This window comes from Athene noctua, chromosome 2 (assembly GCF_965140245.1).
Source record: "Athene noctua chromosome 2, bAthNoc1.hap1.1, whole genome shotgun sequence".
NCBI classification, from domain to species: Eukaryota; Metazoa; Chordata; class Aves; order Strigiformes; family Strigidae; genus Athene; species Athene noctua.
The window spans coordinates 129,727,645-129,746,955 of NC_134038.1; positions in this window are offsets into that span (position 1 = coordinate 129,727,645).

Consider the following 19,311-nt stretch of genomic DNA (forward strand, 5'->3'; position numbering starts at 1 on the left):
CACTTGTACCATACAAGCTATATAAACACAGACCAAAGCTCCTACTTCAGTGTGCTTGTAGTATAACAGGAGTCTTCACCTAGGCCAGTAGAGTTGTAGAAGGAAGAATAAAATGTCATGGCATTAAGAAGGCCTATGCCCTCCTGCTGACATCCCGTGTAATTGCTGTAAGACACCCCACGTATCTTTTTGCAAGGCATAAAGAAAAGCAATTGCAGCATTTCTTTTCTCTCCACTTGTCTTGTCAAAGTTCAGTTAAGACACTAGTCTTCTATCAGCCCAACTTCAGGACAGACACTGAGAAACTGTTGTACATTTATTTACTTCTCAGTCACATCTGGATGCCTAGAACTCACACAGCATTATACAGAGTAAAATGAGTATAATGTAGAAACTGCCCCTTTAGTTTTTTTAATATTTAATAATTGAAGCAGTTTATCCAAAATTTCAACTGAGGCACCAGTTGCACATACAAAACAGAAGAGAAGGCCAAGGAGAAGAAAAGAACTGCAGAACTGTCACCCATATTATGCAATGTGAAGCTATTTCAATGGGATTTTGTCTGGAACTCAACAATTCTTACAGAAGTTTGCAAGCTGCTATCACTGGTGACTCGAGACTTGATTTACATCAGTTGTTTCAAACAAGGGAAAAGTACTAACACCAGATTAAAGATGCTGTTCATGCTAAAACCATCGGAAGTTCACAGATGGGCCTGTTTCTTACCTTGCCAGGACAAAGAGGTCTCTTCAAGGATTACATGCTTGAAACAGCAAAATTTAGATACTGTAAAATTTACAGAAAATTAACGAATTCTGAGAAAACCTTCTTCATGAGTGCTTCAGATTTGACCTAGGGCTCTGTTAGGAGCAATATCTTCATCAAACACAACTTTTAAAGGAGAGTTAGGGTAACAGTCTATAGTCAGTAACTAAATAACCAGACTAAATAACCAGAGAGTAAAATTGAGGCTCCAGGAGGCAGTAGGAAAGCTTATTTTAGTAGCAGCTGTGCTGAGTCTTTCATTGTTAGGTATAATTTTATTTACATTTTTTTATTCATACACTATCCAAGAAAATGTTTATGTTTGGTGGCATTGCTATGTGAAAAGATTTCTCTTTACAGTATTTGCATGTTCTATGTCACGCTTTTCCACCCTCCATGACTCTTCTTCCATTTTTCAATAAATATGGATTTATACCTGACTAGGTAAAAAAAGTACATCTCCCCACTAGGACTGTAGTTATAATTCACTGTTTTAAGGGGATCATTTTTCATTTTTACTTAAATTTTCTGTAAATAAAATCCCAATTAGCCACGTGTAAAGTCTCCACAACTCATAGTGCTTATATATATAATCTGTGTAGGATGTTCCGAATTCAGTCTATATGCAATTTATAAATAGCACATTTAATTCTTCACAGTTTCTTACAGCAAGGTGTGAAAACGATACATGATTAACGTTTCAAATCCATTTTTATAATATTGAATTTATGTTTTCTTCATACACTGAAAGTGCCTCTTAGAAAAGTTTATTTTAGACTTCTCCTGACATGACAATAATGAAATCGCGATTCCATCTCACAACAGAGGCTGGACATAGAGATCAAATGGATATCATTAATATTTACTATGTTTAAATTTTATTTCCATTGATCGGTTTTATTTATATTAATCATTTCACAGAATGAGTCTGCGAAATAAATACCATTTTTCTGTCGACATGATTAATTGTACTGCTGGTGGTGTTCTGGCCTGTTCCCTGGCAGCTCTCCAACTCAGAGGCCGTGCCCTAAGCCCCCTGGCTGCACAGAGCAGCTGTGCCTGCTTAGCAGGTCTGGCTGCGGCTGTTCCTGGGCATCTGCAGTTCTTCCTGCCAGGGAGCTTAAACCAGAAGTCAGCAAGTGGTTTTAAGGTGACTGACTCATCAACGTTTGGTTTATCAGTGACAACATATAGCAAGAAAAAGCACATTAAAAAAAAAAAAAAAAAGTATGCAGTCTGCAAGTTTATCTGTCTTGACTGTGTTTTTATAATCTTTTAAGAGTAGCCTACATAGGTGTGTTATTGTCATACACCCTACTTAGGCAATGTGTATGTCATTCTCCTTTCTCCGAAATATTAATGAATAAAATTTAAATTTTTTCTAAATTTTAAATTTTTAAAAGCAATTTTAAAAAGAGAAATCTCTTATAAAAGGGGTGATCCACATGTCCTAGCAACTGTCCTACCACTGCTACCATTTTTTGGTTCTCTTTATTGTCTCCAGTTAAACTAGATGAATACATTTACATAGCAAACAGCTCATATATTTTATGAGTAGATTACTCCATGACTCCATTGCAAAAGCAATGAAAAGGAAAAAAAACCACCAGGGAAGTTGTCTGAAAAGATCCTGTAAAATCAAACTTCCAATATACAACTGAAAGCCCAGGAATCTTATTAACATGATAATAATAATTACATGATTATCATTGAATTGTTAAATAAATAACCAGGATGTCAGTGTTCTTACATGTTTGATAAACAGTCTTCATGATTAACTTGCTACTTTCAACAATTATAGGCCGTGAAAACAGCCTGACAAGTCACAGGCATCATTAAAGAGTTGAAAAGCTAATATTGCATGATACTATGTTAGTATCAAATATTTCAATCGCTGTTTTGTTAAGCAGTAAGCTTCAATTATTAAAATAGTTGCTAGTTAAATCTTGATTCATTGTGCAATTAAGTAACAGCTGATGAGACATTTTTAAATATAACTAATACGTTAACCACCTAGAAGCAGAACTACATCACAGAATATTTTTAATTAGGATTCAGTGTCTTCAAAAAGGAGCAATGTCGTCATCTTTCATCGGTATTCTTGTCACTTAATATCCTGGTTTATTCTAATGCTGTTCAGCAAATGAGAGCCCTCAAAATGCACCTATTCCAACACACTCGTATCACTCAGGTGTTTCCTCCCATATCCTGAACGCTGACAAAACTGACACTGGATTTAAGATGTTACAAGCCTTGTTCTTCCTGGATAATAGTGCTGTCATGAAAAACAGAAGATGCTGTGTAAATCCCTACCTTCCATAAGACTTTAAATGGCTGAAGGGGGCGGATCGCAGCTGCTTCTTGTTGCCACCTAGACTGTCAAGAAAGAATTAATCGTGAAAGTCACAAGTGGAATAGTATGTGCAGTTATTATTCAAGGGCCTTAATGATGAGAACATGTGTAAGTTGCTGCAAGTACAACAAACCCATCAGTTTCACTCATCACAATGATTCAAAACTTCTTTAAATGCTGTCAAAGAGAACCATGGCTGTTTCTGGTCTTAATGGACTTCCATCATAGATGGCAGCTTCTTTCTGGGATAAGGCTTGGAGTCGTCTCATGTAATTGTGTATTCAAACTACATTAATTTTTTTATTATCTTCTTTTAATAAAACCCTTATCAAGTATCTGCCAAGACAGCCTTTTATTGTTTTTAGAAAATAACCGAGAAGATACTTGAACAAGATTCTGGGAACCTCTGTTATCTTTGATAAAACCATGTTGCTGAGAATCAGGGGAGCTTCCTTGAACATATGCAAGTGTACTCATCCCTGCCTAGTTATCTTACACCTTTTCATACACAAGTTCAAAGGATCATTAACACTTTGTACGTATAAAGACTTCCTATCTCATAGCTTTGCATGTATATATGATTACAGGTTGAGAAGTCACGTAAACTCATAGTAAGATTTTACAACTCAGTAAATAAGCTTAGAACAAAATTTACAGCGTGTATTTATATAAATTTGTGGCTGTAATGCATTCCATGTTATTTTCTTGTTTATGACTTCAGTATCATCTCAGTTTTTCCAGTCATGGTAAATGTTATCCTGAGGGAGGCCTCAGGGAGCTTGGTTGGTCAGACACATGTCAGAAGCGAAGGACCAGCTGAGGGAAAGAGAAGCAATTTGCATAGTTGCATTTAGTCAGAAAGTATAGTCTTTTTCACCATTACAACACTTTTTTAAAAATTTGTTAACAGTGAAGGCATCTTTCTCCTCACTTTGGTATAAGATAAGCTTAGGAAGTATTGAGCTTAGGAAGTATTGGCTCATGTATAATATCATTTAAATATAATTATTTTTACTTAATTGCTGTTGATAAATACTGTGATTCTGCTTATTCTTTCCTGTAGTTACTTTTTAGTAGCATAAGCTGCTCCATCTCTTGTTTGAATCTGCAGGGAACACACCCAGAGATCTGCTGTATTTTTATAGATTTCTTGTCAGTGCTGTTAAATTACATCAGAAAGGAGAAGGAAGGCTAGGGACACAACGGTTGGTCTCCCTCCTAAATTTCATTAGGTAGGGTTAGAATCAAAATTTACTGAATTCATGGAGAATTTTTGTATTGACTTTCGATCAGGCTATAAGTTTTTATTAAAAAAGCAGCTTTGCTGAGTCTTTGTCTTCCAAGTAGTGTATGCTGTGTAATCTATGAATAATTCCAGTCATGATTTCTTTCTCTAATATTAAGGTACCATTTCTGATGTCAGCCTTGACTAGGTAATAATATCAGCTGAATGAGTGATAAGAATTCAGAGCCATTGCAGCAGCCTGAGCACTAATAACTGTAATGTCTAAAGAGGAGGACTAATACATTTAAAATGAAAAGTGGAAGTCAAAGTAATTTTTTGTTTCACTGAAACAAATGTACAGGATGAATGGTGCATACACTTCCAATGCTTTGTAAGATGCAATGAAACAGTAATTTGATGATTTGTGTTCTGTTTATTTTGACCTTTCAGACATGTGGGAAAGGCTTTCACCAGTCAAAATAGAGAATTCAGTAAAACCAGAAACTTCAAGAACAATGAATTTCAGTGAGGGAAGAGCAATTTTTCAGACCTGTATCAGGCAGAGCATTTTCCTACAGCACATTTCTCGAGAAATGGGGCAGACATCATCCTTATTTCCTTGTCCAGCAAGGCAAAACTGAGAACGTGAATCAAGATTACTGGATGCTGGAGCCAGCTTCCTGCTAGCTTTGTGCTTGGCCACTGGGGAGTTACCTAAAAAAAAAAAAAAAATTAAAAACATCATGTACTTCTTTATTCTCTTTATAGGCCAACAAATCATGCACAAAACAATTTGTTTGATGGCTAATTAGAAAATCTAATGCCTGAACATAGATCTGCAAATGCTCTTGCAAGTCCCTCGTTTTCCAGAAGGACCATTACAAACAAATTACCCATTCAAAGCACCTTTATAAAGATAATTTTCTTAGGCTGTTGCATGGACTGCAGCAGCAGGTCTAATTACCTGTACTGGATGGAGCATGGTGCTCATGGGACAACATGGCTTCCTGTACTGTGCTGGCTCATTCAAAGTTTACTTGTGTATTTCTGCATAGCACTATGTTATGCCAAAAGAGTAAATATTTAATTTCTGTATTCATATTATCTGCCAGATGCAGTGTAGCGTCTGGGAAGAAAGTGTAATGTTGTTCTCCATAAAGATGCATCGATGCACTTCTGAGAAAAAGCTCTTATAACTTACTGAAAATCTGAGCACCTTATCTAGTTTTTAATGAAATCAGTAACAAAAATTCATCAGTTTCTATGGCATGGGATTGAAGACTGAAGTAATTATAGTGTGGAAGGGATCGTTAATTATAGTGTAGAAAGGATTTCAGAATTAAGTCGTAGGTTCTTTTCATGGGTTTCTGTAAACGTAGATAAAAGCAAACTTAGGTTATGTTTTAAGCTATACTATGAAGAAAGATTACATTTCCCACAGCCCATTCACCATCAGAAGTAGTCTTTGATTGAAAATAACATGAAAAGTCATTGTCACTTGTATGGTCAAAAAAGACATGATATATGAGTTGAAATTAAATTACAGCCTACACATTCATGCCACCACATACAAACATCTACTGTATGGATACAAGCCATAGTCTTAAACTCATAATCGGACAATAACCAGAATCCTCTGTCCCTTTAGGGATCATTGTTAGGCAAAAGGTGTGTAGAACTGCTTACAGGATGGAAAGGTTTCTACCCCATTTAACCCCAGTTCAAGTCCACCAAATCCGTATCTTGTTGTGGATTCCTGAGATCCACCTGTCCATGTCCAGAGGCGGGTTGCTCCTTGGTTCAAGGTCCACCAGCTAGTGCTTTGTTGTGGATTAGATCCTGGTTTACAGCTCGAACTCTGCCAGACTGCTCTTGCGTCTTTTATCTCTGAGTTCTGGCCTTGGTCTACTGGAACTCTGTATCCCGCCATTTGACTTGTGACAAATTAACCAGCTATCTTACCCAACACATTTTCCTTCCCTTTTATGGTTTGCTAAGGAGGCCTTATTCAGCTTATCTATCCTAGAAAACACCATTTTATATCCCTGCTAATCAGATGACTACCATCTCCTTGAATAATTGCCATCTTTAGTTCTACATAGCTGATTAAAGATGGGTTGCTATTTTGGAATCCTTTTACTCAGAAAATCCAATTATTCAACTGAACCCTCTTATCCAAATCTCTTCCCTGAGATCCTGAATGTGAGGAAGGGGTCAGGTCGATGGTTTCTAGAGTGGCTTTTCCCAGACGGGATGGAGAGGACAGTATACACAAGCAAACTCTACACAGAGTGATGCTCTTGGGTTGAATCCATATGCTACATGATCATTCTAATTAATTATACTTTAGTTGGAAACTCATAAAGTTAAAATGCAAATGTTAGTTTATTACAGCAGTGCTGAGGGTCCATATACCCCACTGTTGTAAAAGAAAATGTAGACAGCATATCTGAATTTTATATTCATGAATCCTCATTTATAAAGATAATTTTTCTTTAAATGAGGTTACTCAGATAATCTAATTTATTGAAAATAAAAGCTGTTATTGAATAAGTCTGTCCTTAAAGTTACGTATTCCATATATATTTAAAGGCCATGCTTTAGTAATTTCTAAATGAAGTGTTCTCCTAGTGCCCCAGTCAGCAGCCCTGTTTCCATCCTAGACGTGGTCATGGATCTGGTTTCAAGAGTTACTCTGATGATTTCCTGCTGAACGGTGTAGACAAATAGTACAGTCAGCAGTATAAACTTCAGACCATATTCCTCCTTCATGGATCAGCACTGACCACAGTAAAGATAGGGATGATTCTGGCTGCGTGATTCTGGTTTAGGAAATTCAGTTTTTGTATCTGGACAAATCATGACCAACTACAATGTGACAGACTGCATATTGCTTCAGGCTTTTTTCCAGAGATTACAGTTCTTAAGAAATTAATAATTGAAAGAAGTCTGGAAAGGACAGCAAAACCAGACAGCAAACAAGGTAGGTCTGGGGCACCTGGCTCTCATGCCTGGCATTTGCTTGGCACATACAGATCAACTTGTCCTGAGCTGAAGCTCAGACTGGAGAGACACTGGAGCCACTGCTGGCGTGCAGTTGATCTGATCTAAGTCTAACATATCCACCATAGGCCGTGTTTGTGCAAGTTTAACACGCTTGTACACATGCAGCTGGATCTACAACTCTCGCATTTGACTCATGATCTTTATGAATCATAGGAAACACAAAAGATCCTGGGCCAATTCCCAGAGAAAAATCTTGGTGGCCTGCCAGGAGAGCAGGTCTAGCTCTAATTCTAGATTTGTGCCTCAGAACATGGTGGTGAGAGGTAAGATTCAGTGTAGGCTCACATGCTACTGCCTGGAGGACAGTATTTCCTCATATCCCCTGCAGCACACAGAGCAGATGCCAACTCAGAAAGTGTGGCTAGAAAGTGGATGGAGAGTGTGGCTAGCTAGATACATGGAATGGAGGGTGAGCATAATGGGATTCTAAACTTCCAAATAAAGATTTGGCTCCATCTCAGAATTTAACATCTCTGTTTCTCTGTCACTAAAACATTAATTTCTTGCCAAGGATGTTAAGAGGCTTATTTATTTGTTTTTACTAATATGCTCTAAGGCCTTGAAATGTGGTTTAGGAAAGAAAAGTATTATTCAAAGTCAGTGGAAGAAGAATGTCCACTATTTGCATTACAGTAGAATCAAATGACCCAATCCATCATGTAGATTATGTAGGGAGACATGATTCCTCCCTCAGAGTCAGTGGGAGAGGAATGATCATTCTTTGCATTACAATAGAGTCAGATGATATGATCCATCTTGTAAATTATATAAAAAGGTGTGACACCTCTCCCAGATACCTTATAACCTGTATGAGTCCTGTAGTATCTATTATGTTATTGTATTACATTTTCTGCTACATTTTAGCAATGAATAAGCCACTTGAAGGAAAAATAAATAGGGGCACAAAGTTAATAAAAATATATAATATATAAAATATATTAATATATCTAAGTTTTTAGAATAAAGTGGAAAAGCTTTTTGTTAGAAATAATGTACATCTTGGTAAAAGCAGCTCTTTGTTTTGATGATGTTGCACTGGATTTGCCAGTTTTATAAAAAAAAAATACAGCATGTGCAAAATCCTGTTCACCCATATCACCAAACTTTCATGTGAGGCTGTTTAAGGTCATGATTTATTATGGACTAAATACAAGTTCCGTGGATGCACCTACAGTGCTGGTAATGAGAATCTATTCTAGGAATCATGTAATTTATGGAGCAGAAGTCCATTTTAAGAATTATCAAGAAATATGCAAAACCTATCACCCTTTAACAGATTCATAATAAGAACTTTTAAAAATTTAGACAGTTTGGCTTAAAAATAGACAGGTGTGCTGTATTGTGTTCTACCAGTTGATTTCATCAAAGCTTTCTCCCGACCTTTTCCTGCATCCCCCAAACACAGTGATTGTCAGAAAGGGGAAATACCTCTGTCCCTTATGGTTCTGAGTGGCTGGACTTCCAGTGGGGAACAAAAGCAGCCGGTAAGATTCAGAAGTATCCCTGCACCCCAGCATGGCAGAAGTGACACACGTTTCACTGCTGTCTCAGGCTGAACTTCTCCAGCGCCATCAGCCTGGGCAGGTAACACCTGCTGCTCCTCAGGTGCCCAGGGTAAAGCACGATGCCCGAGAGGAGCACACCCACTGCCACCGCTGCTGGCCAGATCAGACAGCAGCCTTGGGGCTGGTCCTGAGAGAAACCAGGAGCAGAGAGGGAAGGAAGGGGCAAGGGAGGGACCTTGAGAGCTGCCTGGGGTGTAGTCAGCACCAAGCTTTACCGTGAGCAATGAAGGCAATGAAGTCTTTCTCCTCTGTTTTTTCTCTGTTGTCCAAAATACTTGAGAACTTGCATAACAGCTTTTCCTTCACCAGCACATTATTAGGGTTTGTTTTTTTTTTTACTAGTCAGGTATTTTCAGGATACTTGTAGGAATTTAACAACTTTAAGGTCATAACCCTTCTCAAATTTGATAGCAATTAGCTAGTGCTTGTGTTCAAATAGATTCAGGGGACTGAAGGCAATCTGACTGGGAGACAGATATTCTCCCAGTAGCTGAGCAAGACTCCTCTACTTGGGAAGTGAGGAGTAAAGAAGAGAGAGACCTCCTTAGGCTGGAAGAAAAGATGTGGGAAGGCAGAAGTAACTTAAAGCCTTGTGTATGGTCAGAACAGTTACAAAAGCAAGGAGGTTGTGCTGTGTTGGAGAGGTCTGAAGGGCACTGAGATATTATACCATTCCTACCTGGCAGAATTCTCAAAAGATGTTGAACCCTTGCTGGATGCTCACACATGGCATAAGGGCTGTGAACATCATAGGCACCTGAAAATGAGAATATGATCCTTTGTACTCATTTTTGCCACTTATTAGGTAAGAGGTTAATTAGATGAGTTGTTACAGTTTAACTTTGAGGTTCTTCAGTGAAATGTATTCTTTAAAAATGGTTTTCAAGAATATTTCATGTGAACTTTGATAGCAATAAATTCTAGCTAAGATTTAAAAAATAGTCCATCTTCAATCTTTTAAGAGCTTATTTTTCCTAAAACTCTGGAGAATATAAACTTAAAGCCAAATAAAATTGTTTACATATATTGTGAACGAACAGCAAAACAATTGAAAATCTTCCTGGGAGACCAGACCACATTGACAGTTAAGATTTTATTTCATGGAATACTAATGAGGATTTTAAATGACATTTAAAAAGAGAACATGAAAAGATTGTTTTCTTTCCAAAGCTGAATTATTAGTAAGTTTGTACTGAGTTGCAGAATATCATTATTGTTTTTACATCAGTAATGCCTTTCTAACCTCAATTAGCAGGAGACTAGAAGCCACGCTATGAATCTTTCACTGAAATGCAGTTGTCAGCTATGTAAATGACTTTATAAATGTGTCCTGAAAATGGAAATTATTTATGCAAATCACCTGAACCATAGTGTGCAAGATGAGAAGTATAAGAAATGAAAGAATTACCTCAGTGGTGTTGGAAAGCATCTCTTGACTTCACCTGAATGAAAAGCATCACTAGGAGAATCAGCTGAGTTCCACAAGATGGGGGACAAAAGAACTAGCTACTGTTTTCGGCAGTGCTAGGGTAGGTGGAGGATACCTCTCTCACTCACCCTTTTCCCTTGTAAACAAAATGCTGGGGTTTCAACCCCAAGCCCCAAATTAAGGCTGACATATGGGTGATTCCCACAGCCCTTCACAAAGGGGGGGTGAGTTTGCCTTTAGGCTTCCCTCCAGGGTGGGCCAGCCTGGCAGGGAGAGCCATGGGGTAAATGAGCCCCAGGTGTCCTGCATTAAGTAACCCAAGGTCAGGTGTCCCACTTGGGGATAAAAGCTGGGACCACTTGCAGGAGGGGCAGTGTCTGTCTGTGAGGTGGATGCACTTTGCAGAGTTCCCTGTTGGGGAAGGACCTCCTGCCTCCCTGGGACTGGGCTCCAATCGGGTCTGGCCTTTGTAAACGTGGGCTGGGTAGAGAGTCAGTATGTGGCTTCCTTTGTCTTATGTATTTGGTTTGTGACTCAGTTGTCTCCTGTCCCTTCTATGGGAAACTGCATTTCACCATTTATTCCACCTATTGTAGGTTGTGTGGTATTGTTGGTGTCAGTGGGATTGATGTTGATTATAATATCTGACTTGCTTGTACCCCCAGCACTCACCCATGTACTGACCCTTTTGTGTCAAATACAATTTAGTTATTGGTTCATCTTTATGCTAGGCCTAATAATTGGCAAAACAGTAAAAGTATTTTTTCATTCTCGAGTGTTTTCTCTCATGTAAAGAAGAGAGGAATAGTTTTAACTATATGGTGATCCCCTGGAAAAAGCCTACTGCAAACAGAAATAGGTTTAAAATTAAGAGATTAATGTTTCACACTCCTTACTGGTAGCTGGCTCTTAAAAAGGCTTGGAAAGAAATATAAAGAATCTTTGAAACCATTCACTGTTTTAAACATTCATTAAACTATTTGAGAGCTGGCAGCCTGACAAAAAGAAATATAAATATTTTTCCTTCACAAGTCCCAAATATTTGCTAATATTTGGTATGTTGTCCATTATATTAAAGACTTGTCATGAGCTCCTGCTCTAAATTTGCTTTAGTCATTGATTATTAATGTTTCACATAATGTAATGTGAGACCTTATTACTCAGTTTAGTAGGTTTAACTCAGTAAAATCAGTAATTGCTGCTCTTTGGACAGTCTTTATTTTGACTGTGTTCATAAAACTCGGGTGGAATGTCTGACCTAAGAGGTATTAAGAGAAGTATTGGTATTGACCTTAAAGAAGGCAGAATTTCCATCCTGAAATCAGAAAGAATAGCTGAAAGAGGACTAGAAAGCTGACTGATGTGAAGCAGATTCAGGTACTAGGTTTTAGCTTGTACATATGTAATAGTATAGATTAAAAAATACTCCTTCCTCAATTTTAATAGCCATATTTTTCTTCTGTAAGAAATAGGGACCCTGTCCTAGATGCTTTCTTGAGGGTTTTACTGATCCTTTTAAATTTATTGATTCAAAAATGCTAATAACCTCTTGTTAACTGAATTATATTTTCTGTCAAGATAAATAATAATAACAAACCATGGTGATTTTAGAAGTTGGCAATTACAGTGGCTTCCCCAAAAAAATGTAAGGCCAGTGCCACTCAATAAGGTGCTATTATTTGTACATATATGTTTCTATTCTAACTTTATTCTTTGGATTTTAATGAAATTGCCAGTTCACTGTTACGAATATATGTCATGTTGATGCATTCTTTATCTTCAACCTTCAAAGCTGGCAGCAACTACCACAATTTATTTTTAATGTTAAAATTTCCCTAAGTATCAAAAATCTATATGAATTGATTAAAAATTCTCCAGGTGAAGGGGCTTGAAAGCTGATCTGTGCAACTAAAATACAGACCCCTTTCTGATGAAGTGAAAATAAAGACTGACAGGTTCACAGAAAAAAAATCAATTTCACAGTTAATCTCCAAGGCTTGTAGATTAAGGTTTGGGGGGGGGGGGTGTGATATAGTGTGATATGCACCACTCTGTGATGCGAACCTTGACTTCTAACAGCTGTGTGAAGCAGAGTTGCTATTTATAGTCTGTAATAGGAATATATGTACTGTGATGAGCATGGGGATTTTATTTTCTTTAATTTTCATCTTGTTGCCTTGCCTCTCTGAAAAAAAAGAAAAACAAAACCAAACTCGAGGATAAAACAGCAGGAGGGACCAGCAAAGCGGCTAAACTAGAAGACTGATAATAAGACAGTGAATAATGTTTATACATCTGGGTCTTACAGAGAATAACACAACTATAATAATAACTAGAAGCTTCTGAGATGATTCTTTTCCATACCCAGGGTTGGTCATAATTAAAGGTACTGTTTCCAATGATGCCTACAAAGTCCCATGTCCTCTCAGTCACCACGTACCACACACAAGTAGCCCATGCGAGAGACTGTGCTGCTTAGGATGACTCTGCTGTTCAGAGTGGAGTAACAGGAGGGGTGATTTATGGAGACAAAGTGCTAACACAGTGCACAGTGTATGGCACACAGCTATGAGGAAGGATGGCATTTAGGAAACAGAGGAGAAAGGAACAGTCCTGTCTTTGTTTTTTTTGTTCCTTTTTTATCCTTTGGCATCTAGCTTTATGAGATTTCTCAGTTTATGTTCAAACCTACTCTTCCCAGAATATTTTTTTCTTCCCCTGGAAATCAGGCCATCTCTGAACAATTGACTTTTAGTTCCAAGAGTCTGCAAAAATTTCAGTCTCCATGTCATATTGAAATATTTCTGGTTTTTTTTCACATACAAAGCTATCTGTTAAATTTCTGAAGATGAGGTCATATTTTTTTTTAACTAATATGTAAAATTAGTATGTATGTAGGATGCTACAAAACCAGAGAGCCTTTCTGAGTGGTCTAAGACTCAGTGACATAAGATTTTAAAAGTCCAATTTGTACACAAACCACAATACTGACTGGAATTGAGACAACAGAAAATGTAACATTTTTATTGTGTTTTGTGCTTTATAGCAATGGCTATCTTGTTCTACATTGCTGGAGACCAGAAACAACTAAGGATTTCAACTACAGTGAAATCATTCCACTGTAGTGTTCCAGACTGTGGTCTACATCTACTTTCTGGGAAAAGATTTTAGACTTTGGTAGGCTTTTAGCAGATCTGGCAAACTGCAGATTGGAAAGTGAAGCTATACCCACATAAACTATAGGCTGTTTGGAAATTAATTTCCGTTTTGTAGTGTGATTTTCACTGTATATGTTTCAGGAATAGTACCTTTTCAACAGGTGTACTGTTATATATTTTTGAAAAGCTCATGTTACGGACTTTTACGCTGTATAATTATAAACTGTGTTTTTGACAAATTTTGGAGGTTTGAAGTTCAGATGTCAAAACAGCAATTTTGACAGATCCGCTTCTATGAGTTCAAACTTGGACCTAATGCAGCGCAAGCTGCTCAAAACATCAATGAGGTATATGGCCAGGGAAGCGTTAATGAACGGACAGCATGACTTTGGTTCCAAAAATTTCAGCGTGGTGATTTTGACCTTGAAGATCAAGAAGGTCTCGAATGTCCTTCTGCTATTGACAACAATGAATTGAAGGCTCTGGTGGAAGCAGATATAGCACAACTGTTTGAGAACTTGCAGAAGAACTCAGGGTAAGCATATCAACTGTTTCTGAGCATCTGAAGAAGATTGGAAAGTCAAAGCAGCTCAACAAATGGGTGCCACACGAGTTGAATGAGAATCACAGAAATCACTGTTTTGAAGTGTTGTCGGTGCTTCTTTTCCGCAACCAGAACGATCCGTTTCTCGACCGTATTTTGTCGTGCGATGAGAAATGGATGCTCGATGATAACCTGCGACGATCGGCTCAGTGGTTGGACCGTGATGAAGCTCCGCAGCACTTCCCAAAGCCAAATCTGCACCAAAAGGAGGTCATGCTGACTGTCTGGTGGTCTGCTGCTGGTTTAATCCATCACAGCTTCCTGAATCCAGGTGAAACAATCACAACAGTGAAGTATGTCCAGCAAATCAATGAAATGCACCAGAAACTTCAATGGCCGTGCCCAGCGCTGGTCAACAGAAAGGGTCCAATCCTTCTCCACGATATCGCACCATCACACATTGCACTTTCGATGCTGCAATGGTTGAACGAGCTGGGCTACGAAACTCTGCCTCATCCACCATACTCACCAGACCTCTCGCCCACCAACTATCACTTCTTCAAGCATCTCGACAGCTTCCTGTGCGGGAGACGCTTCAGAAACCAAGGGGAGGCCGAAACTGCCTTTGACTTCATCGCCTCCAGAAGTCCAGAATTTTATGCAACCGGAATAAATATGCTTGTTTCCCATTGGCAAAAAATGTGTTGATTCTAATGGTTTTTATTTTGATTAATAAATTTTATTCTGAGCTGAGATATGCCACTTCAAACTTACAGGTTGAAATCGGCAATTAATTTCTGAACAGCCAATAGAGGAGGTAAAACTGTTAGTGGAAAGGACATTCAATATGATAACTTGCTTAGCAGCATGGATGATGTTGATTGAGACTTGAAAGTCAGAATTAGATGGTTTTACTTGACAGTTTATGTAGAAGTTAGGGTCTTAATGAAATAGGTGTTATAGCTTCAATGCAATGACCATTTAATTCTCTTTGTGCTTGACTCTAGAAATATGAAAAAATAAACTGTTTTGTAGAACTGATAAAAGTGCGTGAGTTCAGTTTGAACTTTTAAGTTCCTTATAAAAATTATTCAGAGAATCACAGAAGGTTTGAAGTTGGAAGGGACCTCTAGAGGTCAGCTGGTCCAACTCTCTGCTCAAGTTGAATCGCCACCAGTGGACTGCCCAGGACAATGCCCAGATGGCTTTTGAATATCTCCAAGGATGGAGATTGTGAATTGATTACCTCTTAAAGTTATTCTGAAGCAGGCTTAGCATTTTTGAGAAAGCCCCCAAGACAATTTTGACTACTTCAGAGCTGTGAAATATGCAATGATTACACCACCCACTATACAGAGGGGTTAGCTAAGAGTCTGGATTGAGATTCGTATTTTCCTGAACACATTGGAACGGTCCATTATGTCTTAATATTTGCCTCCTACTGTGTTTCATTTGTGTCACTGGGAGAAATCTGCTGAGGAGTTTCATGAGCAGTTATAGGTTTTTATGAGTTTTCAAATTATATTTCCAGTCCAGCCTCTTTATGAAACACACAACAGTTTTCTGACATCATTCTCTGCTTCATTTCAAACACTCCACTTATCACCTGATTTCTGCTGGTTGTTTTCCCTGTCTCTTACAAAAAACTTAATCTGAGATACCAAGCAGCTTTTTTAGTAATGATTATATATTAGTCAATATGGTGACAAATAAAAAGCTTGCACACATCTATTACACCAGACAAATCTGCAAATGAAAAACTTATTTAGCAGCAATTTCTTATAGCATCAGAAAATAACACTGATTTTAGGGCAGAGGATTTCTTCAAAGTGAACAAATAAATAACTCCTAATATACAATTCTATTGTACATAGTTAATTCTATTCTATGCTTTTAATAAACTATGTCAGTTTAAAATTTAATCTTGAATAATGGCACGTTAATAGGGAAAATCAGACTGTTAGGCTGTACATTTGTTACAAAGCACAAAATTAGGGCACCTTTTCTTTCAGTTGACAGATGTGGACCTTTTATACCGTGTGTCTAGTATCCTAGCAGGGATGTGTATTTTTATACCTCACGTAAACAATTGCTTAATTGCTATTTGCTAACTACCAAGATTCATGTGGTCAGTGGAAGTGTTAAGAGTGAAAAACATGCTGGAAGGTAACAATCACATTTTTTTCACATGCCTCCTATTAAATAAACTGGCAGAACTGATGCACTACCCCAAACTAAACGGATGAGGTAGAGTATCCAGCAGTTGTATTGCTACTGACCATCTAATCACATTCAATAAGGGCTACATTCTCAGTAAGTTATGAGTATGCAGGTCTTTGAATTTCCTTAAGTATAATGCTGTGTTCCCTTGTATTATCACACACAATTAGAAATTGATAGTCAAGTGCTTTAGCCTGATTTACAGAAAGTAGAAGATAGCAATACTGGGCCCAGCATCAGCAATGGGAGTGCAATAACAACTTCACAATTACCGCAGAGGAGGCTCTGGGAGAAATTTCTGTGCACAGAATAATAGGGCTGTTTGTATTCCCATAGCTGTACCCTATATGTTCAGAAGTATGCAAGCCAGCATATGCATGGCTTTATGTCCAGCAATTTGAAACTATTTCTGAGTCTATTGTCAGGTTACAACAAACTAACAGATATAATTTAGTTTTGCAATTACACTTAAAGAGAGGAAAAACCCCCAAACTGGTGGTTGTGTAAGTAGTAATTAGATTCTATTACTAATATTCTGCTGTAGTTTTATAAATGATTAAGAATTAACAAAAACTATGAAAAATCTCTTTGAAGACAGTGTTCCATGAGAACAAGGCAATAATAATTGTGCTTATGAAAACGAGCATCTCAAAGAAGATGTATTTCCTATGGAGAGAACTCCAGACTGGACAGTTGAAAGGATATGGAACTACAAAAGTACTACAGAGTGCCAAAGAAGTAATTAGAAACTTAGTTGGAAGAAGTAGCCTAGACAGAGGAAAGAAAAAGTTAATCTCTCCATCTATGCTGAATAAAGATTTTTGTACTGCGACTTGATCAAAAAGCAAAGTTATTATTTTCTCTGTTAATGCTTAATATCCTACTACTGTACATATCAGATGTGATATAGATACATAGATGTGCTATTAGAGTCAGCTAAATATTGGGTTTCTGTGTTAATTTCCATTGTCTGGCTTTTAAATGTCCATTCAGTGTCTTTTCAGTAGATTCAGGAATCATAGCTGGTTTATTACTTGTTTCTGCTTAAGGCCCAGACTGCAAATATCTCTTCTGTAGTTTACAGACTACCACTGCATTATGCTGCTTTAGTGTCAGTCTTCCACATGCAAGGATAATTAATCTGTCTTGAGACAATCTAGAAGAAAATATATATTTCTTATATATTTGAATATCTAAATAAGTGGTTAGAAATTATTTTGTCAGAAAGACCCCGCTTTTCTCAACAGAAAATGTAAATTATATCTTATTTCTCTAACGTTCACCACTTTTGAAGCCTTTTTCAAATATTTTGTAAAGTGTCAAATGTCTGTTCAGAGGGATCATCACATTTGCTCCACCAGGATTGCCACATATTAAGTGAGTGTCCAAGTCTTCAGATGCTTGGAAGGCTGGAACTACACTGGGGTGAACTGGTTCGTCTTCAGTCCTTGTATAGTTGCAGCTGTGTCTGGATCATCTTGTAGTCCTTAACGTTTTCATTCACGTTGTCCGAGTGATGCAGGAAACACTGGTGTCTCTGCATTGTGGGTGGAAACTAAAAAACTTTAAAAGTTTAATTAGGGGCATTTAAAAAAAAAGTGTCTCTCTGAAAGAGGCTTTAGGCAACACTTAGCCTTCAGATCCCAAACTACAATCCTAAGAACCTCTCCGTAGCTGCTGTCTCATAATGCACACACCTAAACTCATAAGACCCTCAGTCCTCTAGACCAAGGGTTCTCAATCTTTCCTTCACCATGGACTCCCTTTAAATATCTTTTGTGGCTGTGGACCACCAAGACGTAATTCAAGATTTAAAGCACTAGCCTGCATCAAATATTTATTTCAATTTTCTCATGAAGGGTCTTCAAATTTTGAGAGAAGGGGAAATAAGTTAATCTGTTAATGCACGTACTCCTATTATAATATCTTTATTGCAATGATTCCATGTGAATTTAAAATAATAGCATCAACACTCTTGATCAAATGGCCCATTTTATGTTATTTTAATATGCTATTTCTGAATTTGATACCAATTTTTACATTAAAACTTGATGAAATTTTTTACAATTCTTCTCGCCTCCTCCCTTGTTTGTGTTCAGTCACCATACATTTTTGTTTATGGGTCCAGGGCCACCACTTGGAGGAACAGACTTCAGCCCCATTGTGGCCCTAAAGAGGGCTGTTTGACTAAGAAAATATCTTCAAGAGAAAAATCACCTAGTTAAAATGAGTCCCACCAACCATACTAGCACCGAATATACTAGTGTGTCATGAAGTAAGAGAGTGTGTCTCATGAGTAGTCATGAGTCATGCGTATGAGGGGAGCATTGAGGGGAGGGAGCTGTGGGAAAAGGAGGTGCAGTGCTTGTTGCGGGCCACGCCAAATGTTTCTGGGCTGAATGTTCCCCACCCCTGTTTAAGCCTTCGCAGACCCCCTGTGACGACATCGCGGCTCCCCAGGGGTCTATAGACCACGGGTTGAGAACCACTGCTCTAGACTCCTAAGGCCTCCTACACATACCCAGAAGCATTTCTGCTTGGACAAGGATGACCAGCTCAGCACTTTTCAATTTGATCAGATACGTAAGATTTTTGGTGCATGCAGGTACACAGCCCTGCCTGGGCTGTGCACAGAGGCTGTAGACCAATGCAGTAGTGGTGCTTCTTTCTAATAAACAAGTGGCTTTTTTTTTTTTTTTTTTTTTAAAAATAAGATCCAAAAAGTGAGAGCTCTTGTCAAATAAAAACAGACAAAAATGTGTCTGGGTTAGTATGTATGATATACATTTCAGTAGCCTGGCTTCACAGTTCTGGACCCTTCTTTCCAAATCCACTTGGGACAAATCAGCACTGCTGTGGGCAGCATCAGCAAGTTTTCTGGTACTTTTTCAAGCTTCAGCAGGCTAACTCAAACACAACTGAACTTCTTGTGCCTCATCATCATTTATTCTCCATTGGTCAACAGCCATGAAAAAAATGGAGGAAA